At 44.5% G+C, this 18604-nt stretch overlaps 1 pseudogene; it reads left to right on the top strand.

The window, feature by feature from the left end:
- Positions 1-412: 412 nt before the first annotated feature.
- LOC149351202 (uncharacterized) lies at positions 413-2024 on the top strand (annotated as a pseudogene).
- Positions 2025-18604: the final 16580 nt, after the last annotated feature.

Here is an 18604-nt window from a genome sequence, read left to right on the forward strand (position 1 = left end):
CCCTATCGTTCCAAACAACTCCTTGCAGCAGGAAACGCGCGCCGAGGAAACACCCGGTGCATACCTGAGAAGGTTTGAAATCAGCAGCCCCTTGTAGGAAGGTATCAAAGGGATCCGCGACGGAAGAGCGGAAAGAACCGGCGTCAGGGGTACTCGGACGCAGAAGAGATGGCGGGAAAAAAGCCCAGTTGTCGCGAGATGAGAACGGATATAGAAGTGGCGCGCTTGCATCCTCGTCCTCGCCGGCGGGTGTTGCAAAGGAGTCTCGTACGTGCCGAACTTAAAGTTGAAACTATTGGCTCCATAGAGTGTGGGCCGGGCTCATCCGAGGACCCCCTCTCCTCGATCCGCCGCTGCATCTGCGCCGAATGGGAGGCTCTCGGATGACGTCTTCGAGGCGGCGGTATAAAAGATGCGCACAGGTCGATGGCACGGCACCATTTTCATAACGTTTGCCAAGAACAGACTGCCAGAACAGCCATGCACACCCTCGTAAGTATATACACGCGGTCTGCCGTAGGACAGGCCCATATGGCAACGCGTTTAACGCAACGCTGGAGTATCGCTTGTGTGTTCCCAAACGCCGCAAGGGCAGGTATAGGGTGCATTCGCAATGGCGTTGACCACCAGTGCGGACGCATCTGCAGTTGTTTGGCTAACTGAAAGCAAGGCAGTCAACCACAGCGTTGTTGCGCTACCTCTTTTCAGGAGTGAATGGAGCAGTGCTTCTCTGGCTTGATTGACATATATATGTCATGGCCGATACCTCCAGAGGTGGGGACATGTCGCTTACGTCAACGAGGTAATTACGTGTTGGTGCCGTCGGCGTGCATTGAGATGCGATAATAGGGAGTGTATGACAAGTGCTTCTTCAGCTTCGAAAGAAGTTTTTCCGCTGCAGTACATTGTCGGTGGTTGTCGTGTAGAAACAATGACACTTGGACTTAATAACACAAACCATACCTGTGACGTCTGAGGTTTCTAGTGTATAACATTGTTGTTGAGCTCTTACATTAGATACACTGAGCCGCGTTGAAACCGTGCTTTAACCTAGGTGACCCCTGTCGCTGCGACGCTGTAATGTGGTATTGTCACTGCTTTTCTCAGACGCTTTATTTTTGCACTGCTCTTACCGATATGCTTTCTTTGGCGGCGCTTGCTTCACGCAGCTCGTGCTCCTCTCGGCGCTTGTGGCATGCGCCTACTCCGGTGATGTAGGCGGCCTCAGCTACGGCCCTGGCCTCGGCGCTGCTGGCCTCGGCTTCAATGGTCTCGGGCTTGGAGGCGCTGGCCTAGGAGGCGTTGGGCTAGGTGGCGCCGGTCTAGGAGGCCTCGGGCTGGGAGGCGTTGGTCTCGGAGGCGTTGGTCTCGGAGGAGTTGGTCTCGGAGGCGTCGGTCTCGGAGGAGTCGGCCTCGGTGGCTTCGCGCCAGGGCTTGCCGTCGGCGCCGCACCCTTTCTGGCCGCGCCTGTAGCAGCTCCCGTGGCTGCGCCTGTTGCTGTTGCAGCGCCAGTGGCTGTGGCCGCACCCGTTGCCGTCGCGAAGCCCGTGGCTACAGTGTCGTACGTGAAGCAACCCGTGGTGCGCGTTGGCTATGTCACCAAGCCCGTGGTCAGCTATGTTAGGCAGCCAGTGGCTTCTGTGTCGCACACCATCAGGCCCGTGGTCACCTATTCAGCCGGCGTCCTTGGCGCTGCTGCCTTGGGCGGTGTCGGGGCTGCAGGCTTGGGAGGCCTTGCTCTGGGTGATGGCCTCGGCCTCGCAGGCTTAGGAGGCGGCTTTGGACCCGGCCTCGGAGGTGGTTACGCGGGAGGGCTGGGAGGTCTTGGAGGCCTTGGAGGCCTTGGAGGCTTTGGAGGCGTCGGAGGTGTCGGAGGTGTCGGAGGTGTTGTAGGTGTCGGAGGCGTTGGTGTTGGACACGGAGGGCTGGGAGGTGGACTTGGTGGGCTCGGAGCCGGACTTGGTAGCTATGGCTACGGGCCTGTTGGTGTCAAGAAGGGCTACGGCCGTCGTCGTCGTCGCTAAAAACAGCGTGAACCCTGCACGTCAGATGTGATTGTCCTGTACGCGTCGTGCTGATATCCACTGTATGCTCTTGCTACATTTGTGTAAATGTCATCCTCATCTTGTCCATGGCTTGGCTAGTCGCGAAATAAAATATTACGGTGATCTCCTATGAGAAAAAATCACGTTTTCAGCGCCCTTACTTTTAGAATTTGGTTTTGGGTGCGCTCAGCCTCGTTAAAAACTATCAACAAAATAACATCCTCCGCTTTAATCGAAACGCGACGAGACACCTAGTGTGTTATAAGGCTGCAAAAATAATGAATAAATTGAATAATTCACGGCAAAGAAAATAAAACTACTGAAATAGATGGTGCGTTGAACTGCAACGAATTCGCTTCGTTAAATGTATTGTCCATATTTGGTCATCCAAACGGCGCTCTTGCGTTAACCAAGAAAGAGCGGACGGGTAAGGAAAGTTGTATATAAAGCTGCAATAAAGGAAATACGTTTCGCAAAAATAGTTTAGCACGACACAGAAGCTACTCTTATCTTGCTTAGTCAAAAATGGGAACCACATGCGTAAGGTTCTCATTGCTCTCATTGCTGCTCTAACAAGAAGAGCGCCCAATGGTAGCTATACGATGTGCAGATATTTGGAACAGGTCATTAATTCATGTTTGTTCCATCAGGTGCTGCTCATTGAGTTTGGAAGTTATACCTGCAGAAATTCAAAGGTAAAAGTGAATCTGTTCTTTCGTGCAAGGGTAATATACGATTGCACAATAAATAAAAACTTATAGGCAGATATACTGCTTCACTGTCATGCAGCTGCGTAAAATACTTCGAAGTATTATGAACTTTGTTCAAGATTTTCTTTTTAGAAAAAGTTGACAGAATTAAAAAAAAGCTATTAATTTTAATCGTAAGTAATGTTCTTAACATTTTTTGTGGTTTATAATCAAGAACGGGCTCCAGGGGAGTCGGACACGGGCCGCCTCTGAATGCCACTAAGTGGTGATAGTTGCCAAAAGAGAGTAACTGTTAAGGTCAAAAAAGTCCCCCCCCCTCCCCCCCCCCACACACACACACGCCGCCATTTCTTTCATTACGCTACTATGCCTGGTGGCTAATCATTCGGCAATGTCCATAATTTCGGGGTGCACGCTGCCGCTTATCGTAGTGACGCGTTTGCGCGATGTTTGACATTCTCACCCCTTTGTATTTGTTCTAGAAAAAATATTTAAACTCAATCCACTGAAAGCACATGACGAACAAAGGACAGGAGGGATGGTATATTAATGTTATGGGCTGTTAAACATCTCGAAGCGACACACGGGCGGTGAGGGACGCCGTTGTGAAGGGTTTGAGGTAAATTTCTACACTATGAGAATCTTTAACGCGCACTGACATCGCACAGTACACGGGCGCTTATGCATTTTGCCTCCATCGAAATGCGGCCACCGTGGTCAGGATTCGATCCCGCGATTTTTTGTCTGCAGCAGAACGCCAAAGACACTGTGTCACCACGCCGGGTGCTAGGAGGTAATCCCCAGTTCACTGGCCAACCTTTTGACAACACGAAAATTTAGAATGGCGCTAAGGAACAAACACAGGAAGACATGGAGACCGAAAGACCGTCTTAGACTCCGTGTCTTCCTGTGTTTTTTGCTTTGCACCATTCTAAATTTTATGATGAACCAACTAGCCCAAAAGTAAGTAATTCTGACAACAGGGCCTGTCTGCGTCTGGGCAAGTGCGGTAATTACTGGCAGTAGTTAAAAAGGCCCCACAACTCTGAAGAATCAGAATAAACGCTAATAATAAAAAGGAAAGACATGCAGCACTTGGCTGCCCCATACTTCATGTCACCTCTTCCTGTTTTTCTTTCTTTTTTTTGTCGCTTTCCTACGTTCGGCTTAACACCTATGTATACTGTTTTCGGTTTTTCGCGATGCTTTTCCTCCCCTATTTCCTCCACTTAGCATTCTGACATAGCACACGCTTTTAGGTTCCGTTTCCACTTTGCATTTCTTTATATTGTTTTTGACCACGTGCTCCATATTCGCCCAAGCTGGTGTTGCTGCCAGCAGTCGCAGCCTTATCAACCTCCTCACACCACACTCTCATCCCCATCCGAGCCAGGTCCTTCCTCCTTGAAGTGAAGAGCCTCTTTAACCCCTGCCAATTACGGCCGCACCTTGCACAGACGAAGACAAGTGCTTTTGCCTAAACGTTGTACAAGAGACTGAGGCTTCCCTCCCACTATTTGTTGATTGTACAGCGGTAGCTTTTCTCAACACAAAACTCAAGTTTCAGCTATGGTATGGATTTGACATTGAAATGATCTTCATACTTAGCAGCTCATAGCAACAGCCTTAAATAAGATGCCGAGCATGCTTTGACTAATGGCCGATGCGATGCTTCCCAAATTGGCCTGAGCATTGCAAACATTGTCCCCCCCCCCCCCCCCAAAAAAAAAAAAAAAAATTGGCCCACCCCTCCGCCGAAATTTTATGGTCATCGAGTTGGATCAAAATCGATGCCCAGACTAATCTGACCATGGCCAACACAATTTTGACCTCCAAATTTGGCCTTGGTAATTTCCAAATTTGGCCCACCGCCACATTTGAAATTTGACCTCCATCAATTTGGGTCAAAATCGATATCTAGGCTAATTTCACTATAGGGCAACACAATTGCGACCTCCGAAAGTGGCCTTGGTCTCTCAAAATTTGACCTTCAATTTAGAGTAAGATCGATATCCAGACTAACTTCCAGACAGACACGAGCAGCAGCGACGGTGGTGATCGGACGCCCCCTTATCTGCTTTGTTTTCGCCTTACAGATTTCAACGACGAACCCTGCTGCACTCGACTCAAGACAACACTAAGTGTGACGTCACAGACTTTTGCGCCACCGCGCTTCTACCGGCCGAGCTGTAAACGGGTCACACGAGCAGCAGCGACGGTGGTGATCGGACGCCCCCTTATCTGCTTTGTTTTCGCCTTACAGGTGGGTTACCCCTGACTGCCTGCTGCCATAGTGCGCTGCCTTGTTCTGACCTGAAGGCGGACATTCCAGTGTGCCTTCCGACGCTCAGCTTCCGTGAATTACTTACATCTGCAGATTTCAACGACGAACCCTGCTGCACTCGACTCAAGACAGCACTAAGTGTGACGTCACAGACTTTTGCGCCACCGCGCTTCTACCGGCCGAGCTGTAAACGGGTCACACGAGCAGCAGCGACGGTGGTGATCGGACGCCCCCTTATCTGCTTTGTTTTCGCCTTACAGGTTGGTAAAAAACCTACTTTTCTACTTGCCATTTTTTCTTTCACCACCGCTGCTGCTGCCGTGTTGCTCGCTGCTGCCGTGTTGCTCGCTGCTGCCGTGTTGCTCGCTGCTGCCTTGTTGCTCGTTGCTGCCTTGTTTTCTGCCGTGCTCTCAGTTGTAGTGTTAGGAGAAAGATTTTCCGAATTTAAACCTGTATGTTGCACAAGCTATACCAAGGCTAACATGCCGGGGACATGCCCTTCCTGCGAAGAATGTCTGCCAAATGACGGACTCGCCATCAAGTGCGCCGAATGTGAGTACACCTACCATCTCGGCAATTGCTCTGGTGTCTCTGCGTCAACATATAAGGGAAAAGGCGAGAAAGGTCGCAAAGCGTGGCGATGTCCAGAATGTCGCAAAACAAACGCAGGAAGCTCTGACACACCCAGTACGCAACCTGACCTTGCTAGCTGTTTAGCCGGCATATGTCAAAAACTTGATGCTCTTGCTGGCCTGCCTGACCAAGTCGATGAAGTGAAGAAGTCTATTGAACTAATGTCAAAAAAATACGATGATATACTTGAACAACAGGCAAAACATGAGAAAGAGATCTGTACCTTAAAGAAACGTGTGAGTGCACTTGAGACCAGAGTCGACGCTGATGATGTTGAGTCATTGAAAATGACTGTGAACGACCTTGAATGGCGAAACAGAAAGCTGAACCTTGAGGTGCACGGCATACCGGTGACAAATGATGAGAACCTGATGGAAAAGGTAAATAACGTAGCAAAATCTGTGGATTTGCCAGAGCTTACATTGAATGACGTCGATGTTGTGCACAGACTTCCTTCAAAGCCAGGAAAGGTGCCCGGGATCATTGTGCGGTTTTCAAAGCTCTCAACTCGTGACATGTGGTTTCAGAAGCGTACAGGTGCCCCAAAAGTAATACGGAGCATGCGAGCGGTGGCAGAAATTGAAAAAACTGCATGCCAGCGCGCTCTATCAGCAGATGCGCGGCAAAGGACTAAGAGACGTCGGCACATCCGTCTGACCCATCTCGATAACTTGATGCTCGCGTTATCGCCTCAACGAGCGAAGCTGCGCTGCTACCATCCCTGCCCGCCAGGGGCGCTTTCAATACCTCATGGTTTGCTGTTCGTCCGGGCCGTGAAGAAATGTTTGCCATCGGCACCGTGCGCTTTACGCTTCGTCAGGTCCTCCATTATCTTTGTCTGTGGAGCAGCCGAAGTCTGTGATACACATGGCGGCGAGCTTGTGCTCTGACGAGTATAAGCACTCGAGCAACGTTTCGGCTAATGCGGTGAAAAATTTGCTTCGCTCTAGGGAACGCATGACAAATAAAAAAACAAAAACAGTAGCATGCATGTGCTGTCTTTGATAAAAATATGTGCTCAACGGCATAGCAAGTGGGCTAATAATTCAAGACCATTTTCTTCCACACAAATTCACTTTCTTACACTGGACAACCTTCGAGAGCAACCCGGATACGTAGACTCATTATACGAGTCCCTTCATCGACGCATGGTCGATGTCATTAACGTGAGCGGGAGCTTTACCCGTCATTAAACTTTGAGTTTGCATGAAAAGTGCCTTTGGAAGTTGTTTTTTTTAATTGCCTCCACCCTGTTGTCATTTTCTTCTTTGCATGTTTGTAAAATATAGCCGATAGGGGACGACTAAATGAGAGACACGCACGTTTTTTGTTTCTCTTTTTTCCTCCATTCAAAGAAAGCAGATTTGTGCCAACGGAAGTGATCTTTACTTAGTTCAGTTGCGCACAAACTCGACGAACACATCACGAGCTTGTTCATCACGATAAAAGCAGCGCGAACTTCATGACGAACGCAGAAAGGGAAGACGATCAGAGTAAGACGTTCCATGATTATATCAGCGTCTGTGTCTCGTCTTTCCTTTCTGCGTCCTTCGTGAAGTTTCCTCTGCTTTCCTTGTCACAAACTGGCCGCGAAGCGAAGAGCGACCCACGGCGGTCCCGCAGTCTGAAAATGGTGGCATTCCTGAAAAAGAAAAAAGTGCAACCTGCCGAACGCCACTTTCTACACGGCGCGGACAAACAAGAAACGCTTGCATGATGCATTGAAAGTGCCCCTGGCGAGCACTGATGGTAGCAGCTCAACTTCGCTCGTGGCGGCGATAACGCGAGCATCAAGTTATCGAGATGGGTCAGCCGGATGTGCCGACGCCCCTTCGCTCTTTGCCGCGCATCTGCTGATAGAGCGCGCTGGCATGCAGTTTTATCCATTTAGGCCACCGCTTGCGTGCTCCGTATTACTTTTGGGGCACCTGTACAGCTTTAAGAGATGCTCACTCGGACGTATCAGTCAGCGAAAACATGACGCGCCAAAGCCGTGAGCTGTTGCGCTATGCAAAGGCATGGGCAGGTGAAAATGATTACCAGTACGCTTGGCACCGGAATGGGAAAGTGTTCGTTAGAAGGAAACAACGCGATCCTGCGATTGTCATTCATTGTCCAGCAGATTTGGACCAGTTGTAAAGCCAGTAATCTGCGGCAATATGCGGCACTCTTTTTCCAATGGCTCTTTCTACTGATCTAGTTAATCTTTCTGACCTCAATAGTTTCATTAAGCCTGATAATCCTCATTGTTGCTCTTGTATTCATGTTAATCTCAGATCTGGTCGAAATAAGCAAGAAGAACTTGACTGTTTTTTCAGAGAAGTGGAAACTCGTTTCAATGTTATGTTTTCTGAAACGTGGTTTACTTGTGAAGGTGACGTCTATGTGATTCCGACGTACAAATGTTTCTATATGAACCGATCCATAAGAGGGGGAGGTGGTGTTTCAATGTTAGTTTCGAATATTATGGAATCAGAAATGGTGCCTGAATTTTGTTGTATTACGCCTCATTACGAAGTCCTGGCAGGCAAGTCTGGCACAAGGATATCTTGTGTCTGCTATCGTCCACCGGGTAGCAGTTCTGCTGAGCTCTTTTTATTTCTTGATTCATTCCTAGAATTTGTTAACATGAACCAATATCAGTTAATTTTAGGTGGCGATTTTAACATTGACATGCTGGCCAACAATAACACAACAATCGAGTTCAATACTTTACTTAACGTCCACTCCTGTGAAAATGTCATCATGTCACCTACACGGATTACGACAGAATCAGAAACACTTTTAGATCTTTTCATAACAAACTCCAAAACAAAGCTTGAAGTCAGGCACCATTGCTTATGCTCTGAGTGATCACATACCAATATTCATATCTGTCAATCTTGCTCCGATTTCTCAACGACAACCCGACCAAATGTCATTTTATCGAGTTATAAATCATCACACGTTATGCGAGTTCAAGGAACGCTTATCTATTGTTAACTGGGAACATGTTTTTGAGGAAAGCGACCCTGATGAAGCATACGAAAAATTTTTAGAGATTGTTACTGACATTTATAATGCTTCCTTTCCACTTAAGAAATTCTCCCAGTCAAAGAAAAGTAAGAAACCATGGGTTGACAAAGACATGTTGCAGTTGATAAGAAAACGCGATAAACTTTACAGAGTGTTTTTACAAAGTAGATGTCCTGAAGCACTGAAAACATTAAAAAAATTTAGGAACTTCGTTACAAAGCAACTTCGCGTCGCTAAAAAGCAATATATTTATAACCGATTTAATTCAACTGGTAGACAATCTGAAAAAGTTTGGAAGGTTTTAAAATCTATCTTCAGTAATTCTTCCGAACTGACCACAAAAATTAATCATGAAGGCATTGAATTAAAAGGTTCTGATCTAGCAGATGCCTTTAATGACTACTTTCTCTCCTTTGCTGACACATCAAGCGGCGACGTAAATCTTTCCTATATGAGTGCCAGAAATAGTGAAACAATATTTTTAACACCGGTTACAGTAAATGAAGTAATTACAGAATTTTTAGCGCTTAATAATAGTAAAGCTACAGATGCGTCAGGTTTTCAGATACAGCCCATAAAATTTACTATCGACATTCTTGCACCTTCCCTCGCCCATATCTTCAACCTATCCTTAGTTTCCGGTGTTTTTCCGCGTCTTATGCAAAGGGCAAAAGTCACAGTAGTGTATAAAAAAGGAAACAAAAATGAAATGGGAAACTATCGCCCGATATCAATCTTACCTGTGTTTTCCAAAGGCCTCGAAAAAGTTATTCTTAAACGGCTATCCTCCTTCACTGAAAGATGTAACATTATCACTACCGCTCAATATGGGTTTCGTAAAAATAGATCGACTGAGTTAGCTCTCCTTGCTCAGAAAGAATTCATACTAAAACATTTTGAATCCAAAAACATGGTACTTGGTTTATTTTTAGATTTTTCAAAGGCGTTTGACCTTGTTAATCACTCTGTGCTGCTTAAAAAATTAGAACACTACGGTATTAGAGGCATAGCCCATATGCTGATTTCCTCATACTTGCGACATAGATCTCAGTTTGTTAGTATTGCCGGTGAATGCTCCCAGTTGAAAGCGGTAGCTTCTGGCGTTCCGCAAGGGAGCATTTTGGGTCCGTTTCTTTTTGTTCTTTATATTAATGATATTGTTCGCATCGATAGCACTGCTAAGTACATAATTTATGCAGATGACACTAGTCTGTTTTTTTCGGGTACTTCAACGGCTGATCTCGCAAATCGAGCTAATAAAACCTTAAAAGAAATAAATACTTGGACTGCTGATAATCACTTAAGAATTAACGTTAGTAAAACTGCAGCCGTCATGTTCCACCCACGTCACAAACACTTTGAACTTCCTCTAATTGAATTAAACAATACCAGAATAGAATTTTTGCAGTCTGTGAAAACTCTGGGCGTTTACTTTGCAGTAGATATGTCGTGGAATGACCATATTAATTACGTCGTTCAGAAACTTTCCAGAACAGTTGGTATCATGCGCCGCCATTGCTTTAATTTTCCTACGTCAGTCAACATGTTACTTTATCACTCTTTGTTCTCTTCCATAGCCAGCTACGGATGTATGGTGTGGGCAACAACAACAGCTGAAAATATTAACAAACTCACTTTCTTACAAAAACGTATTATACGCATTGCATGTAAAGTGCCGTATTTCTTCCACACTGCGAGCCTTTTCCACCGACACAACGTTATTCCAATGAAATCCATGTATAACTATAGGCTGTGCTATAAATATAAACTCGCCATAATGAAAAATGATGACTTCTTACTTACACTTGCTAGGTTAGAGCAAAGCAGAACTGTGTATGATACCCGCGCAGCAGAGCCTTGGAATGTTAAGAAATGCCGTACAAACTATGGCAAACAAATGTTGCAGCATACCTTACCGACACTTCTGAACCAGTTGTACTGCCACAAGAATCTTGATGTCTCCAATATTTCTCTGAAAGAATTGCCCCAAATATTCGTGTAGTTCTTTTTTTTCTTGCTATTACCATTTTGAGTGCACCTGTCAGTTCTGCTGTCCTTTATTTTCTCCTCCCTGTGTTTGCCTTTATAGTCTCTTTGACCTAATATAGTTCTTTTTTCTTTTACAAGCAGAATGTACTGCTTACTGAACGTACATGTGTCATTCTATGTACAGAACATACGAGTTTTTTCTTACAATTTGTTTGATGTCCTATTCCGCCGCCGTCAATGCTGCACTGTAAGAGGAAGCCAGGACCTCTCAAGCTGTCTATACAGCTTTTTCCCTGGCTGTCCTCGCAACACCTAGTTGCGGAAATAAACCTTCAAACCTTCAAACCTTCAAAACTTGTTTTCTAGCAACACAATGGCGACCTCCAAATTTTACTCGGGTCATTCCCATAATATGGTCGCCCCAGAATATTTGACCTTCATTGATTTGGACCAAAATCGATGTAAAGGCAAATTTGACCGTCACTAACACATTTGTGACCTTGAGATTTGACCTTGGCCACTTCCAAAATTTGGCCCATCCCCGAAAATTTCACCTTGGCCGATTTGGACCAAAATCGATGGCCAACCATAACTGAGCGTGCCAGACATGATGGCGACCTCCAAATTTGACCCAGGTCATTTCGAAAATTTGGCCCGGGTCATTGCCAAAAGGCTTTCGCTAGACCTTTGGGTATAACCGAGGTTAAACGCTGCCTAACTGTGGTCTTTTCTTAGCAGCTTATCTTTCCTGCACTCTCTATATTGTCAATGTAGAGAACTTCAGCTTTTCTCCTTATAAAAAAATGGGCACCACAAGCTAATGCGAGTTGAACTGGCTAATGGACTCGTGTTTCGTCACAAAAACATGGTGACAAGCGATGGGCAAAGCACAAACAAGACTGAAGAAGACTAGGCAGGAGTGACGCTTCAATTCGCTAAATAATGGATGCATGCAAACCTGGAAAGGAACATTCATTTTCAGAACTTTTACAACTTACGAACACCTGCCCACCCTATCCTCTTTTACCACCGTTCTGTTTCTCTCATCACACTTGGGCGCTTTCTGCTCGGATCTAAACACCTGTACAGTTCCTGGCAAGGATGACTGCAGTTGTCCAGACAAAGATAAATCCTCTTGTCGAAACATTGGCCAGCGGACCGAGGTTTTCTTCTTCCCATCAACTCACCCTTCCTTTCTTTTCTCTCCCCTCCTCCCTTTGTCGAAGTTCATGCTTTGAAGACCGTCTTCCTTACTGTCTTGTTTTCTACTGTGAGTTACTACACAAAGGGAAGTGGCCGTTACGGATTCATCACATGTGCCTTTCAGAAAGAGATCAGACGTGTAATATGGGCAATAGTAGTAGTGATAACCAGGACCGGGAGGAGGGAGGCTGGGGGGGGGGGGGTATTGCTTCTTAAGAGTGGAAAGCAACATGTTCAGTAGACAACGCCAAAAGCGTCACATTGCCAAGTAGTAGGGCAAAATGAACTACGTTCGAATGACGAGATATAATTCCATTACTATAAAGGTACCTTCATAATCTTTATTACAAATACATGCTTTCGAGGTGGTCTGCCATATAGGTCGCAAAAGTTGTGCAAAATAGAGCAAATGTCGGGTTCCGCGATGTAAAAAAAATGCTGATTTTCCAAACCTCCGCGGTGCTAACTAATTTCTGAACTTAGTTTTAGTTTTTCGGAGTAGATACATTAATCCTGTATTGTAGCTATTAAGATCTTTTATTGAATCTTTCGTTAAAGTGTTTACATTTAAGGTGTGAGTGAATGTGCTGTACTTACTTGCGATTTAAACGCTGACATATTGGTAACTGACAAAACAGGCGTACTCTGCAGGTGCCAAAAATTCCATAAATAACTTCCTTCCCATCTCCATACTACTTATATTTTCAAAAGGCTTGGAAAAATTAATGCACACACGCCTTTACAATTTCTCAAACAAATTCTTATTTCGAGGCACCAATATGGCTTCCTGAAAGGCAAATCCACAGAATTGGCACTATTAACAGAAGAAATTCATCATCGATGTTTTTGAACATAAAGAACTTGTACTAGGACTGCATTTACATTTTACGAAAGCGTTTGACTGTGTCCATCATAAAACATTATTGTCTAAGCTGGAGCATTATCGAGTGTACGGTAGTGCAAATATTCTCTCTTCATATCTTCAAAACATATGCCAATATCGAAGACAGAACGATTAAAATATAAAAACCTCACTTTTGCTGTGCCACAAGGAAGTATTCTTGGACCTCTGTTATTTGTTGTTTGTATTAAGGACATTTTTTCTCTTCATGACACAACTACGTGGGTTGGGTACGCGGATGATTCTGCTATGTTTTTCAGAGGAGCAAAAACATGATTGAACCTGCTCGGCAAATCAGTCTTTGTCATCAGTTAGAAACTGGTCGCAGAGAAATTATCTGCGATTGAATACAAAAAAAAACACGAGCTATTTTTTCCCGCACTAAGAACACAAAGGAAAATCTCAAGAGTAAAGTTCTTTTAGACGACGAAGAGGTAATATTGTTAATGAAATTAAGACACTTGGCATAGCATTCTCGGAAACTCTTACATGGAACAATCATGCTGATACACTCCGCAACAAACTTAATAAGGTTTGCGGGATGCTAAACATCCCCACTTTCTGTCAGCAGCAGTTAAACGCTTAATTCATAACGCACTATTTTTGTCGACATTTAACTGCTGCAATTTAATCTGGTCAGCTACATCAAACAAAAACATAGATAAACTTAATATCTGTCAGAAGCGTGTCTTGCGCGCTATTGCTAATATTCCGTGTTATGCACATACTTCTGATTACTTCTTGCACTATAAGCTTCTTTTCATGAAATTAATTTACCCTTACCATCTAACGTGTACACATCACTCGTCCGTTTCGGCGAGTAATCACAGCATCCTGAATTTGGTAAACATTCAGCCTCGCTCTTACATCTAGAATACACGTCATAATGACGCATGGATGGTGCCTCATTGTCGTACAGAGTACGGTCGCCAATCCATTTCTTACCATGCTGCTGATCTTCTGAATAGCCTTGCGCTCATCGATACCTACGCGGAAAAGATGTCAATACTAGAAATACATGCACACTTCCTTATGGCCAACGTCTCTTGATTTCTTGTACACTTGTATTAGACTGCATCTTAAAACCGCGCAAAAAGACAAGGGACGAGGAAGAAACCAAGACAGCGCGCGGAATTCGCGCGGTTTTAATATTCTAAAACTAGTCACCAACTAGCCCACCTTTCTCTGTAAACTTGTGCTTGTACTTTCTTCGTGTTCTTAATGCCTTTATTATCCACGCTTATTTTGATGTTGTGCTTTGATTTGCTACAAGATGGCTTATAATTCTACATGTTGAAACTTAAGTGCGTTAAACTGAATGTGTTTCAATCTGCCTGTGTTTTCAAATTAATTATGTTTTGAACCTAATGTGTGTTTCCAATGTACTTACAACTGCATATGCTTTCATCCAAGTGTTTTGCTCTCTAAGCTGCTAATTTGGGTCTGCGAGCTGAAGCGTGAAAATTAGAACCCGGTATAATGTAGTTTCTTGCATGCACTGGAACTACTGCCGAACTGTACATAGAGAGGGCGGGGCTTCGTCAAGCCCGAATTATGCGGCTTTTACCCGCCACGCCACTTTCCCTGAGAAAAAACAGCGCTTGCAGACAAAGGACCAGAACAAGAAGGACACACAACTGCGCTGACTAACAACTTTTATTTCGGAAGGGGGCCGATCCGCGCCTTTTATACAAACTAGAGGGAATGATGCGCACGCGCACAGATCAGCAAAGTGGGAGCATGGAAAGAGCTAATACATAGACCAAATATTCTTATCGTCACTGATAACCAACAACGCAGCCAAAACAAGCGAGAAAAGAAAAAAGAAAAAAGAGATAGAAACAACGGGGGAAACAAAGGCAGGGAGCGTAAAGAAACAATTCCAAAAAGTTCTAAAAAGATCCCGAAGAAGCCAACAACCAACACGGCTAAACGAATGACGATGAAAGGTGACAAAGATGAACAGACAAGCATAAAAAGTGCAGGAAAAGCATGCGGAAGATGTAAAAAAGCGACACAGCTAAAAGATGACGGAATTAAAAGCGTTAAAACAGATACAAGCAAAAACCTGAGAAGCCGATGAGGATAAAAACAAGCAGGAAAGATGGTCACTAAAACATGAATTGAACAGACAACAGATCTCTAAAAACAAGCAATGAATCGTAAAAAACGTGTGGGCGATAAAACCTAAGGTGAAATAACAGAGAAGTTTTTACAGAAAAGTTTAAGATGGAAAACATCGCAAAAACCAACTCGCCCAGCAACACACCTTGCTCAATTTCCCTGAGAGACAAACTGAAGTTTGATTTGAGTTGACTAATGGCCTTTTATAGATTTAAAAAGAAAATGCAGGGTTATAGGCGAGCGAAATCTTTTGGCAGTACGCTCACACGCACAAACTCAAAAATATCAGTACTGAGCAGGACACACATTACCGAGGAAAAAGTTGATCATTTCATCCGTTACAACCAACTTCATGGCAACAAACATGAGATGCTAGTAATCAATAGCAGAAATGTAGATGAAAAATACTATATTGACTAAGATTAGCATTTGTGCCTCAATCATTTAGATGATTGTTAACTATTTGCAGATAAATTTAAGGTTTTTGCGATACTTCGAACACTAAGGCAAGACTGAAACGGCGAAATGCGAGTATACTGCTTTAATAAAAAAAAATTGAATTATGCGGTACTGCAGTAAATGCTTTAGGAAGTGGCATGGAAAGCAAATTATTGACCGCCAAGGTATGAATTCAGAGGACTGCGCATCAGAACCGCAGCAAAATTACGAAGAGCGAAAAAGCAGTACCAACTGAACCGATTTTTGATATGCAATAATAATGTAAAGAAAACATGAACCTTGCTGCAGAGCACCACAGAAAAGCTGTGAGGAAAAAGCGAGTGTTGAAATTTTTAAAAGGTCATTTACAAATATGAAAAACATGGACTTGGCAACAGAATTCTTTCTGCTTTCTGCACGATCTGTTGTCTGTTTGTGTCACCATGCTCATGAATTGTCTCTGTTATTCGCCCGCACAGACATCCTTAAATATTCTTTCTTTCCTAGGACTATAGCCGAATGGAATAATCTACCCTCTCATGGGTTTGCATCCGAAAATTTTCTTTCTGCGATTGAACGAGATTGTGATTGACAGCCTTTGTTGCCCATTTGTAGCAATTTGTTTTCTGTATTTCCTCCGTACTGTGTTTGTACCCCGTGTACAGAACGCTACATTTAGTATTGTGTAATGATGTCCCACTGTATGATATCCCCCTTCTGGTTGGGCCTTTACAGCATGCAGTGTTGTACTTAAAAATGAATAAAATAAATAACCGAAAAACAGCCACGCAAAACACTCTGCCGCTGCTTCGAACATTCATTCCGTTATATGCCTGCTATAATCTAGCCATAGTTTTGGACTGTAATAGAAGCAATAACCACAAAATTTCTCAGATAGAATGGTGTTAGGATGAGAGGTCTCATAGTTCATTCTGACAAACTTAAAACCGTATTGCTTTATGGCGATAGCAGCACCAGTGACACTTGGCGAAAATGCCGGCGTCATCTCTCTGAAGTCTCGGCGAGTGAAGCCGTCCCTCCTCAGAAGCGCCGCCCACCTCTACACCCCAGCTCTACCCTCCAGAAGCGCCACCGACCACCAACCCACCTACCTGCACCCAGATGATGCCTATCGCATTGGCGGAACGAAAAAAACGACGGCAAAATCGAATTAATACAGGCAATGGGAAAGCCACCTGCCTTTGAGAAGCACCACCCGCTAGCCCTCTTCTTACCCTAACCCATATCTATAAGACTTCCCATCAACCCACCAACTTGCCCATTAGCACCACTGACTCACCTCCCCACCCCATCTCCACCCACCTTCATCCTCCAGCAGTTCCACTAAAAACCATCCACCCAGCTAACATTTTTTGGCGGCTGAACCCTGCTTAAAAATGTTGGTGTGTGTGAGGCCTCAGCTAAGAGTAGAAGCAGGGATTAGGGTAAAAGCATCAGAATGACCATCGAAAGAAAATCTAACTGCTATCGCAGCTTTCTCGCAATAGGCTTTATGATCGTCCTGTCAACTTTTTCACGACACAGGTTTTCCTGCTGTGATAGCTGATACACCATATTTCGACGGAACGTGTGTTCGGCCAGTGGCTATCAGCACTGTCGCGGGCCTTGCGTCTCTTGCAAACTAAACTGGAAGTTTTGGTTAGAGGTGTCTTGCAGTTTATAAACCTGGCTTTTTTCTGTACATCCTCCGCTCCTCGACAGCAAACTTGATGCACTTCTAACCGACGACCGCATGTCCGTTACGCCGGCAGTTGCCTCACCTACATGTATAATACACCTTTCGCAGAAATTTTTCGGCAGCGGGCACTTCGAAGCGATTGCCATCATGTCGCTTATAACGAGATGATTTCCCACTATACAGGTTAGTTTCTTTTAAAAACTTTGATCTGGCAGTGAAGTTTTTTCCGTGTTTGTGGCACGCCCACACACTTCTTTGAACATAACTTATTACTTTTGCATTGTTTTCAAAATGTTACTCTTTGGTAATGTGGAGCGGAACCTGGGACCAACAGTCGAGGAAATACTTGTGTATTTTGGAAGGCCAGACTCGAATCTTTAATGAGCTTGAATGCCATAAATCCTGACATTTATGCTAGGATTTAAACCAGAGGCAACGCCATGCTAGGGCATTCACGGCGCTGTATACCTTTTTTTGGGGCACGGGTCAGGTGTAGCCTGTCTTAGGCTTTTTGCCCGTGCTTCAGACATCATCAAGGTGCTGATTAAGGATTGTATTCATCAAACACAGCATTCTGAAGGCAGATCAGATATACGTCTTCCGACTATTTCAACATATTCACAAAAACCAACTATACGCTTCCATTCCTGGCAATTCTTCCACAACGTACCACTTCCGAAAGCAAAGAAAACTGGTTCCTAAAATCCGGTCCAATTACGGTAAACAGACACTACGCTACCAAGTTCCTACATCCATAAATAATTTACCGCCACCTCATGACTTTAATTCTTCCACATCATGGTCCAATAGGAACCTTAAACATTACTTATAAGCAGTAACATTCAATTTCCATAATACTTCACTGGAGATTTCCTTACATTTACTGTGTGTATTCTATGAATCATGTTACTTTGTTTGATGATTATGTATTCTGATGAGTAAATCTTGGTTGTGTTGCCTGTTCTGTGAACTTTATGTAGAAAAGCTTGTGTTACAAATTGTTTTTTGTGCATTATTGTGTTACAACCTGCATATACGAGGTCTGTTAGAAAAGTATCCGACCTTTGGCTGAATAAAAAAACTGGTATAACTGGAGCGTTAGAAACCTAATAACCTTCAAGGTAGTCTCCTTGGGGCTCCATATGCATCTCCCAGCGGTGCTGCCATTGTTGGAAGTATTCCGAAAAGACCCTTTTCGGAATGGAATTTAGCTCTGCTGTCGTTGCAGCCATAATGTCCTTTCTTTTCTGAAATCGCGCTCCTTTCAATGACCTCTTGATTTTAGGAAACAGCCAGAAGTCGTAGGGGGACATATCAGGAGAGTAAGGAGCCTGTTGAACTACAGGAGTCTGGTTTTTCGCCAGAAAAGTCTGAATCAAATGCGAGGAATGTGCAGGAGCAATGCCGCGAGGGATGCGCCAATTTCTTGTTGACCTTAATTCCGGTCTCTTGCGCCGCACAGCACCACGTAGGCGATGGAGGACATCCCTGTAGTACTGTTTAGTCATTCTTTGACCCTGTGGGGTGCGTACTCGTGGTGTGCCACACAGAGGGAGTAAAAAA

The sequence above is a fragment of the Amblyomma mixtum genome, chromosome 3 (assembly GCF_055824585.1).
Source record: "Amblyomma mixtum isolate Tamu chromosome 3, ASM5582458v1, whole genome shotgun sequence".
NCBI classification, from domain to species: Eukaryota; Metazoa; Arthropoda; class Arachnida; order Ixodida; family Ixodidae; genus Amblyomma; species Amblyomma mixtum.